This window comes from Puma concolor, chromosome E2 (genome assembly GCF_028749965.1).
Source record: "Puma concolor isolate L17-30 chromosome E2, mPumCon1.1.hap2, whole genome shotgun sequence".
Lineage (NCBI taxonomy): Eukaryota > Metazoa > Chordata > Mammalia > Carnivora > Felidae > Puma > Puma concolor.
In genome coordinates, this window is record NC_141681.1 from 30,899,307 (window position 1) to 30,913,763 (window position 14,457).

The 14,457-nt window shown below is 46.8% G+C and overlaps 1 protein-coding gene and 1 long non-coding RNA gene across 4 annotated transcripts in view; one reads left to right on the top strand and one right to left on the bottom strand.

Moving 5' to 3' along the window:
- LOC147573462 (uncharacterized) overlaps nt 1-7,972 on the top strand; it is a 21,159-nt gene extending 13,187 nt beyond the window's left edge. Inside the window, exon 3 of the long non-coding RNA XR_015244797.1 lies at nt 7,502-7,972. This is a non-coding gene — a long non-coding RNA (uncharacterized LOC147573462). The remainder of the gene's footprint in view (nt 1-7,501) is intronic.
- FTO (FTO alpha-ketoglutarate dependent dioxygenase) overlaps nt 1-14,457 on the bottom strand; it is a 394,888-nt gene that overhangs the window by 49,019 nt on the left and 331,412 nt on the right. The window lies entirely within an intron of this gene.

The following is a 14,457-nucleotide window of genomic DNA, read 5'->3' on the forward strand; positions in this document are numbered from 1 at the left end:
GGTATGTCCATCAGAAGCAAGTCACCAAGTCTAGCCCATATTGAAAGGGAGGCTGTGAATTTCAGGGGGGTAGGGATCACTGGGGACCATCCCGGAGGCTAGTTGCCACAGCTAGTTCTAAGGGAACAAATTCAACCAACAATGACTGAGTTCCCGCTATGGAACAGAACCTGCGCTGAGTACCAGGGATGCAATGGTCTGTGGAAAGCAAGGTATGTGGCCCCTGAAGGTGGGGGCTACACGACTAGAGTATGAGGGCTCGGGGCGGGAACGCAGGAACACAGAGCACTCCTAGCTTAAGATACCTAAACTGGAACCGTAGGCCATTAGACAGAATTGTTATTATACGTGCCATTATTATGCACCAGCCACCATTTTTGGCTTTTCCCCAAATAATTATACATTGTCCTGAAAATACAGTGCTCTGTTGTGACGGTGAGCCCTTTATAGGTACGAGGCAAGAATCAGGGGTGGTTATCAGCTTCCTTTCTCCAACGAGGAACTTTGGGCCAGGAGGGCAAAGACTTTCTTGACTGCCACCTTCATTCTTCAGACAGAAAACAAGTCAGAGGTGGAGACAGAAAATCTGTTTTCTGGGCCCTGAAGATACCCTTCTAATCACTAAATACTGGGAACCTGAATTATGCCCATAAATGACCTGAGCCAAACTAACCCAAAACAGAACCTTCCGGAGTAATTTATTTGCTATTTTGTATTTTCCTAAGTTTTGTTTTTAAAGTAGTGGAAGATGGGAGCATCAGTTTTTCTGCTTCTGTGTTTCTTGTTTTGTTTTGTTTTGTTTTTTAATCCCAAGAATCGACTCTTCTCTTCCTAGGGGATCTTTATTGAATTGCAACACACTCGATATTATTAAGAATTCTGATCAGAGGTAAACATGCAAAACACTCAGCCAAGGGGATTAAGACTCTTTGTTAGTGTTTACGTTATCTGTTTTTAATTCCTATATATCCTTTCTTTATCTCAGTGTTTCAACACTAATTGCAAAACAGCCCTCACTAACGGTAATGAGTCCCTGGACCTTTGCAGACCTCCAGACAGAGCTCGGTGCATAGATAAGGCAGCCCCTTAACAAGGCTCAGTATCTGGATCAAGGTCTTTTACTGCTTTTCCACTTTCTTTTGCTCATCTGGGCTTCCAGAGGCTAAACCAGCTCACTAAATCATGGAGTTCAGGGTGATATCTTAGTCAGCGGAGAGTCTAAACTCAGCTGAATCTATTGAAATGGATATGCTGTTCCCGGCTTGTTCAAGATGCTTCCGTACTTGAAATGGAGCAAGGCTGAACATCAGTATATATAAGAGCGCCCATTCTACTCGGTTCCGCAAGCAGGGCTTCATGAAAACTGGGCCCTGTCCTCCAATTAATCCTGGTTCACTGGTATGAACTGACTAACACTAAATTAGGCTTGTTCTACAGGATTTCAACCATCAGACCCAACTCTGTTCTCCATCTTTTCCTTCCCTGAACGTTCATGCCGCGTTTCGGGTAATGTTCCCTGAGTTTTGCCTGCGTGGGAATCATAGTCAGGCGTCAAAGAAAGAGAACGAGCTCTTCTATCAGCGGGGTTGGTTCAATTGCCACTTACTTTATTTAGCGAGAGAGAAGGTACATTCTGTCTTCTCTTTCCCTTATCCCCAATTTTCCACTCAGCCGTCTCTATGATTACAAATATCTTTTACTCTTTTTTCATTACCGACTCACCTCCACATTGAAATGGTTACCTATTTCATCTTCCTGTCTGGTCTCTTCCTGTAGCCCCCTTCCAGGGACTTAATTCAGAGACTGTTGCTAAGCAACTATACATCATAGCAGCCACTCGCCGATCACTAATTGTCCTCAGCACTTTAGCCTTACAAATCCGGACAGCCTGCAACAATGGCCAGGAGTTTCCGTGGCCAAAAACACACCCAGAGGTTTCTTAGCCCAGTATGGACAGAGGCACCAATGACCAGGTACCGCCGTCACAGCAGTCACCAAGACCTCCGGTCCGATGCCTACCGAACCGCACCGTTGTAAACCCATCAGCCAGGCACCGTTCTCCGGTCGTGCTCAGGAAATGAAACTGGAGGTGAGGCTGGAAATATCTGAACATACGCACTGATGAAAATGTGGATGCCGACATTTCACACACATTCACCTTCCTCCCCGCTGGCCACCCCATTTCTATCGTCTCTGGTTGAATGGAGGATCTATTAGTAATCAAATTTCAGCCTCAATTTTATGGTGAGTGTAATGGAGTTAATTTCTCTAATGCTAGCAGTTCATGGAAAAGGTCTCTTGTGGTAGCACAGGCCTGGGATCCGCAGCAGCTGTCAAAGATGCCGCTAAGGAATTCTTTATTAGCTAAGATGCAACCAGGCAGAAAACTCATTACACAGTGCTAAATATACTTAATCACATCTATTAGAGAAAAATGAACTTGATAATTACAACAAATAACTAAACTGTAGAAAGTGTTCAAGGGAAAAAAAAAAAACAAAAAAAAAAAACAACAACCCACACCAGGATCTAAGTATACAGGGAATGTGAGCCGCTCAAGAGTCAAGGCGAACTAAGAACGTGAGGCTTTGTGCGGAAGGAGAAGCCCAGTCTCCAGGTAGGTGGAGCTGATTTAAGTCGCTCAAGAAAATGACACATTTACATTTCAAAAGTGCCCTTGTTTATTTGGTATATGTAAGATTTTAATTAGAAAGGAATCCTCAGAGGGCAGATGCTTTGTTTGTAGACTGGTTCTTGGTGCGGGGCGGGCGGGGTAGGGGTGTTGTAAGGGAGCCCAGGGTAAACACTGGGTTTGACAAATAGAGATCTATAATAGCTCGGTGACGCGTAGGACTTCCCTGGAGCCTAGCAAATGTTGAGAGTCAAATTTGTCTTTTTCGTCTATCTCAGAATGGAAGTCCCTGAGGTGGTGGGGGGCGGGGGGGAACCTCCACCATCCCCGACTGAGGAATATACATGAGAAGCCCCACAGTGAATGTCCCCTCTCAGTTCTTCCCTGCCTGACCTCACTCAGGAGAAGTCGCTACCCACAGAGGCAGTGCTGGGCCCTTTCCGCTTCTGGTAGCCCACGGGAAGAACCAAGATGGCTCTGAGGTGAGACCCAACAGGAGGCCATCTCTGGAGACCGGGAGAAGGGGGACACCTGATCACGGTTAACCGTGAGGAGGGAGATCAGGCTTCTGGGAGAGAAAAATGGAGGGTGGGCAGAGGTGAGACGCAACAGAATAAATGCTGAAAGGCAGGAGATGCCATCCTACCGTAGAGCTCAGGGGAGCCCCGAGAAGTCGTGACAAGCAAGGGCCAAAGCCGGCCGAAAGCGAGCCTGGAGGAGTCCTGACTGGCTGGCAACTCCTCTCTGCAGAGAGGAAGGATGGGCACCGTTTTTAAGCATGGGAGTGGTGGGACGGTTTCATCTCTCTCGAGTGGGCCGAACAAAAATATGCTGCCGCTACCTTAGACCTCTGACCTCTGACGGCGGCAGCAGGAGAGGCCCCCCGACCCTCAACACTGGGTAAAGCAAAAGTCAAGCCTGTACCTCCACACGAATAACTTTCCTCTTACTCCTCATATTTAAAGGGAATGAAAACAGAAGCACTAAATGTGATTCTCCCCCATCCCCAACACTCAAGTTTCCTGGTCAAAGAGTCGGGGGAATGGTCTTTGGCATAAGTGAGGGACGTTCTTGTTCTGTCACCAGCTCAGTCTGTAACCTTGTCCTAGTTTCCCGCCAGGAAACCCCTCCTTCCCAGACAAAGCGTAGAGGGTTCTGGCACGATCCACGCTAGCCCTGGTAGTACCCCACTCCCCGGGCTACCATCAAGGCAGGTGAGCCCCTGTGCTGGGAACGCCAGGACAGGGCTGCTCGCTTCTCCCCACGTGATGTGAGCGCAGAAGGACAGAGCCTTGAGAGTTGCTGGCAGCCATCTTGTGACCCAGTGAGGAGAGTCTACGGGGGACTCACGAAGGCGGTGGCATCAGCATGTGGAGCAAAAAGACACAGGTCACAGCCACCTCATTTGAACCCCAGATCACACTGTGCTGAAGCCAGATCTTCTTGTCCTTTTCTAACACATGAGCCAAGGAGTCATTCTCTCCACTACTTTCCCCCACATCCCAGCCGGGCTCTTCCCCCCATCTCAACTGAAGGAAACCTAACTGATGGAGCGTCCCACGTCCCCTCTCGACCACCATGCTTCACATGGACTCAGCCTGCCCCTGAAAGGCCAAGTGACTTAAGAGGAAACGACCTAAGCCAGGTGACCGTTGATGGTGGTTAGGGCCTACATCCTGCAGCCCAGACCCCCCGGGAATGGGCATTTCTGAACCTGGGCCACAGTGCAGAGGATCACTGGATCACGGGCACTGGCTCTCGGAGCTGGGTACACAGATCAGAGGACGCGGGCGGCGTATCGGCCCAAACCCGCCATCCAGCTGCACTGTGTTTCATCACATATCAATTTTTACTGAAAAGAAAACCATACAAATTTAATCAGCTCTTCATATGGAAATATTTAACTTTTTTCCCCTGGAGTTGTTTGATATTATTGTTTTCAGAGTCAGGATTAAAAAAAAAAAAAAGTCAAGATGTGTGATAGTGGTGGACACGGAAAAGCATCCATTTCTGGCAAGAATGCAAGTCTCATTTCCAGTAGACTCAAGTCTTAAATGCACTGGCGTCTCCGTCAATTGCCTGGCTCAATGAAGAACATATTACATGCCCATAACCATGAAGTATAAGACTGCACAGCCCTCACCCGCACTCAAGGCAGAATGCCATTATCGGTGAGAATAATACGATCTCAGAAAAGTTCCTGATGCCCGCAAGCTTAGGGAGTGTTCTGTTTCGGCATCCGAATCTCTGAGGCTTCCATTTGCTCCTCTGCCCTTCAAAGATGTTATCAAACAACTCTGTTCCAGAACTTGTAATCTCTGAAAACCTATAACGTGGAACTCTCTTACATATACACCTATTAAAGGACTATGTTCTCTCTCAGTAGTCATAAAGTGTAAAACACCTCTTAAAAGCGACTTCCTTTGTTTCCCAGCCAAGGGCACAGGAGACAAAAGAGGCTGCCTTTTAAATATAATTTTAAAACACCGTGTTAAATAAAATGAAGTGTTGATATACAAAGTGATTTAAAAACGAGGGCTGCTTTTGAGATCATGGGCGTTTTTAAGCGCAAAAAGTGACGTAAGCTGCAGGCCAGAGCCAAGAATTTCCCATCTCCGAAATGGGTCATCAGGAGCTCGGGAGTGAGGAAAGCGTAGCGCGTTGTCACCAGCTGCACTGAGAAGACCCGCAAGTGTGAAGGCCACACATCGCTGGTGCCATTCGTGAGGGGGGCAGGTCAACCGTAAAGCGTGGCCCGACCCCAGACCAGGACAACTGTCCAAAGCACAGTCTCAAATCCTTACAAACTTCTACCCCTGAGCAACCCGTAAAGCAATAACGGGGTACCGGCTGTGCAGCTACGAGAGCGCCAATCCACATCCCGATGAATTTTCTCGGCGCGATTTCGCTCTATGGTGGAGGAATGGGGCCACTTACTAAGGGCCATGGTGTCTGCTGGGTGGGCAGGGGTAATCGGGCAGGCTCCTGGAGACCTCTCCTGGCCATCACCATGTTACGAACACTTGCCTTTCCCCTCGAAGGAAGAGAGAGGGTGGAAACTGTTGGCAACTGAGGAGATTACAGGCCTCTTCCTGAGACAGGGGCTTTCTGCAACTTTCTGCAAGGCACAGACAACTTTATGTTGATGTTATGGATAATGCTTTTTTTCTTTTTTTTTTTTTTTTTAAAGAGGAAAAAGAAATCCCACTTCTATTATGCAATCAGGAAATTGAAGATGCCTATCTCCAGATAACCAACTGGCTGTGGTAGGATTTCAGTTGGAAACTTTCACGGAGAATGTTTTCCTACTGTCGGTTCTGGTGTTTCTGTCACTTCACATTGACTTTTTTTTGCTCTCTGTAGCAAATAAATCAGAAAGTTAATAGTTATGTTGATTTGTTGGAGCCTTTCCCCCACCCCCTTCCTCTAAAAAAAATAAAGAGAAGAAAAGAATAGCTTTAGAGGGGGGAAATACTGATCCCAGCGTGTTAACAACTCCATCGCGGTTTCGGGCTGTGGTGATGCCAACTGTCTAGTAAAAAGAGAAATTCCACTGTAGCAGAAGTAATAAAATCTTCTTTTAAAGCACAAATACCACGCAGGGAGGAAACGTAAACCCTTGCATTGGGACAAGGAAGGTGGGGGGGAGTGGTATGGAGTAAAATATGGGCTGGAACATAGAGGATTTGCGGTAACCACACTACTTTGGATCATCTTTCACCAAAAGCAGCTGTTTCCATGACCCAGAACCTTCTCTTTCTCTTAATCCATCACCTAAAGGATTGCAGAAGGATGTAAGCTATTATCGGAGGCTACCTTCATTGTTATTCATATGGCAAAATATTTATCACCCACTGTTTTTTCAAAGAAGCTCATCCCAGAGATGGATAGTCAGAAGATTCCCATCAGCATAGCAACGTGCTTACGGCAAGCCAAATGTGGCTGCTCTGGGAGGGAGACAGGTAGGTACGGAGAGGAAACTTGTGTTCATATTCATATCCACCAGTACGCTGTTGTCCCTCCCAAATCAGAGAGAGCGGGGCATTTAACATCCGAGTCCTCTATCTGGATTTCTAGGTCTCATAATTGACAAATAATGGACTTTCCTTAAAATCAGGGTCAAAGCTCCCCAAATTACCACCCTTGGTGATGAACACACTGGGCCAACTGTTCCCCAGGCAGCCGGGGAGGAATCCTGTCTGCCCCACAGGCCCCCGCTCAGTTACTCCAACAAAAGGCAGCAGTTGAATGTAGAGAAAAAGTCAAGTGAAAAGAGTGAGGATCCTGTGACATGGGGCATTCACCAGCCAGATTGTTTTCACACAATCACTCAATATCTCTGATGATGGCCAGACTTGGAAGGGGGATCCGCTTGCCAGGTATCGCTTGGACGCTGAGAGCCAGCAAGCTGGAGGCAGAAGGCAAAGCCAAATTCCTGTTTCCTAACTCAGGCTCTCCATTAAAACACCCACCTCCTTGATGCGCAGCAGAACCCTGGGAAAAGCCCCCCCCCCCCCAGCGCCCTCCCCCCGCCCCCAGGACAGCTTGCAGTTTCTACCCCTCCTCCCCCTCCGAGGGGCCCCCCCTCTCCCCTTTTCCTAAAATTCTATCTGAGGAAACAGAGGGGCAGCTCCTGGGGAGGTAAAACGCGGTAGCAGCAGCTGCCCCGGCCACCACCTTAACACTTTAATGAATTAAATGCAAAGACACAAAGGCATGTATTTCATTTCATCTGGTGGCACCGCCAGCCCTCCCGCTGCACGGGCTGTGTGTAAACACTGCACCCCCCCCCCTCCCCTTCACCACACTTTGGATTTAATTGTATTCCTAATTGAAAATGAAAATTAATTTGCTTTTGATCAATTCCAGGTGGTAGATCCGCCTGCAACGTCAGCAGAGCCTTCGCTCTCCGACTGACCACACGCACGTGCCCATAAACACCAACAGGCGGCACCGGTGGAAGCAGGCCGCCGTCTCTTCCGGCGCAAAGCCCCTCCGGTGTCTCGTGTCCCCGCCCCGCGCTGATCGGCAGTGTTCAATTTTTAATAAAAGAGTTACACAAGCGACGATACTTGTGGAAAGAGGCCGCTGACGGACCGGCGGAGTCCGGCGCGTGATGGGGGCCGCGGAACTGCAGACGAACAATGGGGGCTTACAGCGAGATGTACGCGGGGGATCGCAAATAACCCGGCATCTGGTTTCTTTATCTGAGTACCTTTCTTACGGTTTGGATCTTAATTTTTTACAGTTGACAGCAGTGTTATTTGAGCCAGTCAGTGGCATCTGGCTGCTGGAAAGGGAAAAAAAAAAAAAAAAGAAGAAAGAAAAGAAAGAAAGAAAGAGGGGGAGGAAAAAAAAAATCTCCATGCACTTTAATTAATTGTGGAGAAATTACATGGTCCTCCAACCGTGTAGTTTGTCATCAGTGCACATTACAGATTTATATTAGATGTTTCTCCACAGTGTCAGGAATAATTAAAAGGGGGTAGGAAATGATGCCAGCCAGCAATGCTTTACATCAGCGGTGAAAGTTTTATATTTATTACAGCCAAACAATTTTAGAAGAAGATGTCAACTCAGAGGCTTGACTGTGCATGGAATACATATCAGGCTGGGGGCAAAGCCAATGCTGCTGGCATAATGAGAGAGGGCTAATGTTTAATCTATCAGGCCGACTAGAATTGGTGCGCCGTGCCACAGTTATTAATGGCGCGGCATCCCCTTTCCTCGTAAAAACGTTCACCCCAAACAATAAGGAACATACGCCTTTTTCTTCTTCCTGAAATGATCTCCGTCCAATTGTTCTCTCCGATCGTAATAAGAGCAGAACTGCTAACTGCATGTAAGTCACTTTTTTTGCTCAGTTAACTTGAGCTACGCTTCCATGGCTTGGGCGGCGCTGGTAGGGGTTATGTCATAAAAAGATATCCAAGTGGCTTTTGCTTTCATTGAGCGCCTGATTCCAGCATCCCTGCCGGGCCCTTCACGGGGGCCGCCGTGCCCAGGCAACGGCTAACATGAGTGGTGATGGCCATCCTGTACCCCCACCAGCGGAGAAACTCAAAATCTTAGTCATTCCTGGTACCACTGAACAAACCTGGAACTTATTCCTTTAGCTCTTCCGGAGGTGAGAGCCAAGAGCTACATTTAGAAACCAAAGGTCACAAAAAAGCAGATAAACGTCAAAGAGAACGGTCATCCATAGGACATCAATCTTCTGGCTTGCTCTTGCAAGAAAGCAGATTTCCTTTTGTAGCACCAGCACCCTGGGCAGCACATTTGAGGGGGGTCATTAGACACCCTCTACCTTCATCGTGCGTCTTGCAGGAGAGTCAGTGTATGTGATAATCCCCTAATATGTGATGCCTGTCACTTCCTATTTATTAGCGTCTGGCCCTGGATATTTTCATAATTTCCGTGCAGCTTTGTGGCCCCAGAAGTGGAGACGTCCTGGGATTCGTAATCTCAGGACAGCCTTACCTATGACCCTGTGGACTCACAGGAGACCAGGGCACCAAAAAGCGATTCTCTCCAGAGGATCCGCGGTCTACACAGTGGGAATCCTCTGCCCTTAGGCCTTCACAAGATGTGGGAAAAGGCAACAGGGCCCTCATAGCAACGTACATCTCAGGGAATTGCCAAGAGAATTCGTTTCAAGTTTAGCGGGATTCTCCCACAATAAAGTAATAATGCCCTCGATTATGTTAAATACTTCAATAACAATACCCTTAAATTACAGTGCCTTAAAATTTTTAAAGTGCTTTTGTAACTATTACTTCATTTTGCTAATATTTGTGTAACTCAATGTGCAAGTAGAATAGGGAAGGAACTGTAGCCCTTTCTTCTTCGGTCTTAAATAAAATGCCCGCGTCAGGCACATTTTCCCTTTGCTGAGGGCTTAGAAAAGTCAGCATTTCGTTTTCTGAAGTATTAAATACAATCTTAGTGGCTTCTTACGGCCCTGCCTTCCATTCTGAATCCTCCCACCTCCTCTACTCCCCCCCCCACCCCCCCCCCCATGCTGCTCCCACACTCTTCCTGTTCCTCCCTGGGGTAGAGCCCATTCCCACCTCAGGGACTTGGCACTTGCTGTTTGTCCCGTCTGCCTGGAACGCTAATGTCTTCACGGGGCTGTCTCCCTCTTGTTTTTCAGATCCCAGCTTAAATGTCACCTCTCAGAAACGCCTTCTCCGACATCTCGAATCACTATTTCCGCTTCTACACATTTCTTAATTCACTTTCTAAATAGATCTTTCTTACGTATTTAATAGGGGTCCCCTGCATTGGAATGTAAGCTCTGAGAAATACTACAAGTTCAGGGTAGATGTCTCCGTATGTTTAAACATATCTACGATTAGTTTCAAATGATCGTTGTGTCAAATTTTTCTTTCATTCAGTAGAAAGTCTTTAATTTGGTGAGGGTAACTGACGTTTTTACCGTGTAAATGAGTTTACTTCATCCCATTTGGATTTCAAAGCCACTGATGGAATCCTCTCCTTTGGAGTGAGCCTAATGAAATTAACCAACTTTGAAGACATGTTGTTGACTTAGAACCGTTATTGTTGGAAAGAAAGAGAATATTAATAAAAGGTCAAGCCACCACATCTTGTGTCCCTAACAGGATTATTTTACAGCCCATTATTTCACTGTTAGTATTAAAGCGGTTCGCTCACTGGGTTTGCACTCGGCTTTGAACTGAGGTTTGCAGAGGCCCCACCAAATCCCTGCTAACTGCAGCTTCAGAGAGGAGCAGCTAAGAATCACCGGCTCCCAGGGCTAGGGCATTGAACAGCCGGGGCCGGCCAGTGACAATCCTGCACCCTGGGGACTGGCCCAGGGCCAAAGGAAAGAAGTTTAAATGAGAAGGGCAGATCTGAATTCAATACAGAAAGCAAATTCTTACAGGAAGGGAGAGGCCTACTAAGTGACTTAAAGACAGGAGCAAAATCTCTGGAGCGGTGCGAGTAGGATAAACCCTTGATGATCCTGCAGAGGTGAAAATGCTACGTGCCTCCACCCCCAAGTTTCCGGCCCAATCTTGGCAGTGTTTTTTTCTGCATCAGCTTGGAAACCAAGACTCCCGCTTTTGGAGGAGCAGAGGCGCCTCAGAGGTTGCTCCTGACAACCTGTCCTCTTCGTCAACTTCACTAAACGTTACCTTAATTAAGCCACAACTGCACGGTGCTCTGTTCCGCGCTGTACAAGAAGCTGGAAAGGGCAGGCTCCCGGGGGCCGGGCGCTCACGGTCTAAAGGCATTGGACAGGTGTGGCACATGCAGGGTCGGCTGGGATCCCTTCCCTCCGCTTCTCATCCTCCTAGAAGACCCAGCTCGCCCTTTTTTAACTAGAAGGAGCAGGGCAACCAGAAGGCCCCCCTGTTCACAGCGGGTCCTCCTGGCCTCCCAAGCCCTGCTGGCTGCTCTTGTCCCTTCCTGCTCTTTGTACGGACTGCCGTGAGGGCAGGTTAGAAATCAGATGGCATCGAAGGGACTGCATTTTCTCCCCTGGTCTTGCAGTCTGCAGTAGACAGGGAAACTTGGGAGTCTAGAGAGTGGGACAGGCCCTTTCCAAGTTGAGCACAGACTTGGTGCATCTGGTGTCGTTGCAGCAAGAACTTCGCTGAGAGTCCTCTGCCCAGATTTTAGCCAAGCTGTGCTTCTATGGATCAGAAAAGTTCTATGCTTCCATGGCCTGTTCTGAAGCCCGCAGGGGCCAGGTTCTATGACGTGACGTCCTTCCCGGCTCCTAGAAGCTGATTCTGTTTGTGCTTGAGAACTTCTTATCCTCGGGTTGCCTCCGTGGGTCATTTTTTCTGGGGCCAAGCATCTGCTTAGGCCCTAATTTTTTATTTTTTATTTTTATTTTATTTATTTATTTATTTTTTAATTTTTTTTAACGTTTTTATTTATTTTTGAGACAGAGAGAGACAGAGCATGAATGGGGGAGGGGCAGAGAGAGAAGGAGACACAGAATCGGAAGCAGGCTCCAGGCTCTGAGCCATCAGCCCAGAGCCCGACGCGGGGCTCGAACTCACGGACCGCGAGATCGTGACCTGAGCCGAAGTCGGATGCTTAACCGACTGAGCCACCCAGGCGCCCCTCAGGCCCTAATTTAACGCAGCTGTAGCCACAGCTACGAGGATTTCATTTTCAGCGTGTTAACGGCTGGAATGAATGTTGTAGGTGTGCCCAAAATACATACGCCTCACACTGGTGAGAGTTCATTTCCACGAGCAAGAACATCGGGCACACAGGTTCAGGTAGCTCGAGGATAAGCAGAAGGAAAGTAGGAGGTATTTGTATTCAATAGGTTCCCTAAAACTCTAAAAGTAATTCAATGGCAGTATTAAGGAAAATTTAAAGTTATACACAAAACCGCCAATCTAACAAATCTTCTTGGCAACCACATGCATACATAATTTTTCCATGTTTTTTGAATGTAAGGGCTAACTATTGTTTTGCTGTTTTCATGTGATGGTGCATCAGAAGCATTTCCCCATATCTCTAGGCAGTCTTCATAAACATTACCTGCATTTTTCTAGAGTAGAAGAGTCTCTAAACTTAAAACCGTCTATTAGATGAGGGACTGGAAATAAAAAATCCCTTGTAATTCAAAAACTTCTAGGCAATAGGGAAAAAGAATGTCGGAAATCTGTGCAAGCTGGGATATGGCAGAAGAAAATGGAAGAAAGGATGTATTAGAAGCTCTTACCCAAAAGCATGAGCACGGGATGCTGTTAACTACCGCGAGGACCTCTGGAAAATGAATCACTTTCCCTTTGCCTTAGTTTCCTCAACGAGACACAGAAGGTAGGATCGGGTGAACTTTAAAATCCTTTCCTGCTCTGGGGCGCACGGGTGGCTCAGTCGGTTCAATGCCTGACTCTTGATTTCGGCTAAGGTCACGATCTCACTGTTCATGAGTTCAAGCCTCGCGTCAAGCTCTGTACTGACAGCATGGAGCCTTGGGATTCTCTCTCCTCCCATCTCTCTCTGCCCCTCCCTTGCTCACAACTTTTCCTCTCTCCAAATAAAAAACAATTTTTTTTTAATCTTCAAAATCCTTTCTTGCTCTAACATCTTACGTTCCTTCCTTAAGGTGACTTTATTCTGTAGGATACAAAGAACCACAGGTACTTTAACTTACTCCTTAAAGGAGTGGTACAGTGGACAATTACTGGGCTGTGTCCCTCGTGTCCCAGGTTTGAGAACTGACCTCTCCAACAGTCATGGCTTCAGTAGCAGGCAGCCATGTTTGTTCAGTGGGGCCTTGCCCCCTGGCCAGGGCTGACCGCCCCAGAAGTGGTAGCCATTTTTCAGCCGTGTGGACCAAAGATACAGAAGTTGGTGTGCTGAGAGAGGAGAGCAAGCAGACATGCAGGGAGATGGAGAAATCAAAGTCAAGATGACCACCCAATCTATTCCTAAGATCAAGTTTGAGATATCCTGTATCCATAACCGTTCTACCAAAACAGTCATGTCCCTTATTTCACTGGTATATCTCGCATAGCAAAGAGCACTCATAGTTAAACAGCCTTCATTAAATGTCCCCTGCATTACTACACATCTGTATCCCTTGGTAATTTGGAAAGAAAGAAACAAAGCAGTATATTAGCTCTATCTATAGAAGAGGAACTGAGGCTTTGAGCTCGTAAAAACTCAAATCACATAGAAATCCTCATTCGCTGGCACAAACACTCTACTTGCTAACTATTTCTGATCCTATAGCTTCATTTCTGCTTTACAGTGTGGGAAACCACGAGAAGGAGCTAGAGATCTCCAAACTTCAGTGTTTTCAGAAAGGAACTCACTTTTGAAAGTACTTGGAGTTCTGGGCAAAAAAAGTCTCAAGGTTTTGAATTTTGACCCTTGGATCCTCTCAATTCAATGCTATGTGCTCTCAGTGCTATGGTCTTGCATTTCCAAGGCCTAAGAAATGGGGTCTAGTCTTTTGGTGGTTTTCCCTTAACTCAGCCCTAATGAATGCCCTCTTATGCATGCAGAGATGTTAACGGAGATAGGCAACATGGAGGCTAGGAACTGAGTCCAGCCAAAATGTTTAAAACATTACAGAACTAAATATTAGATTAGGACTAATCTGGTAAATTCAGAATACTAAGAGGCAATAGGAACATTAAAATAGGATAGACAGCTGAAAACATGAGCCTTTTTTTTGGGCTTTGCCTTAATCCACCTACCTATCTGAAGGTCTAATCTATCAGGTTTTTAACCATATGCCAGAGATATTTCCTTCACTCCTTGGGGGGAAAGAGACAAGAAGGAATTGGTTCCATATGAAACAAGGTGATCTCTATTGCATTTCTAAATCAAAGCTTTGCAGCCCTTGGATGTGATAATCGTGTTTGTTCATTAGACCACCTTTACCACCACCACCACCAAAACTCCCAACCTCAAAACCAAGAAATTAAAAAGGGAAAGAAATGTATTCAACACATATCCAGCCCCCAGGAATCTATGTACAATTGAGGTTTGATTTACAGACGAAAGAGGTGAGGGGAAGATTTAAAAACACCTGATACATCCAGTTATTAGACTTACAGGCACAAGCCTAACCTAATGTATGTTCTTAGGTTTGGGTGCATCAAAACTTTCCCAAGGTCTCCCATAAGTGGTAGCAAGCCGCTCTGTTGAAGAGCTCGAGATGGCCTTGTAACACACTGGGACAATAATCTCCAATTAAGTGTTCTCCAGTGGGCCTCTGCATGACAAACCATAATGGCTCCAATGAAGCCCTTAAAACCTACCATGTCAATGAGCTCCCCCAAGCACGAGAATTTAGAGCTATGGATTAGACCTCTTCACCC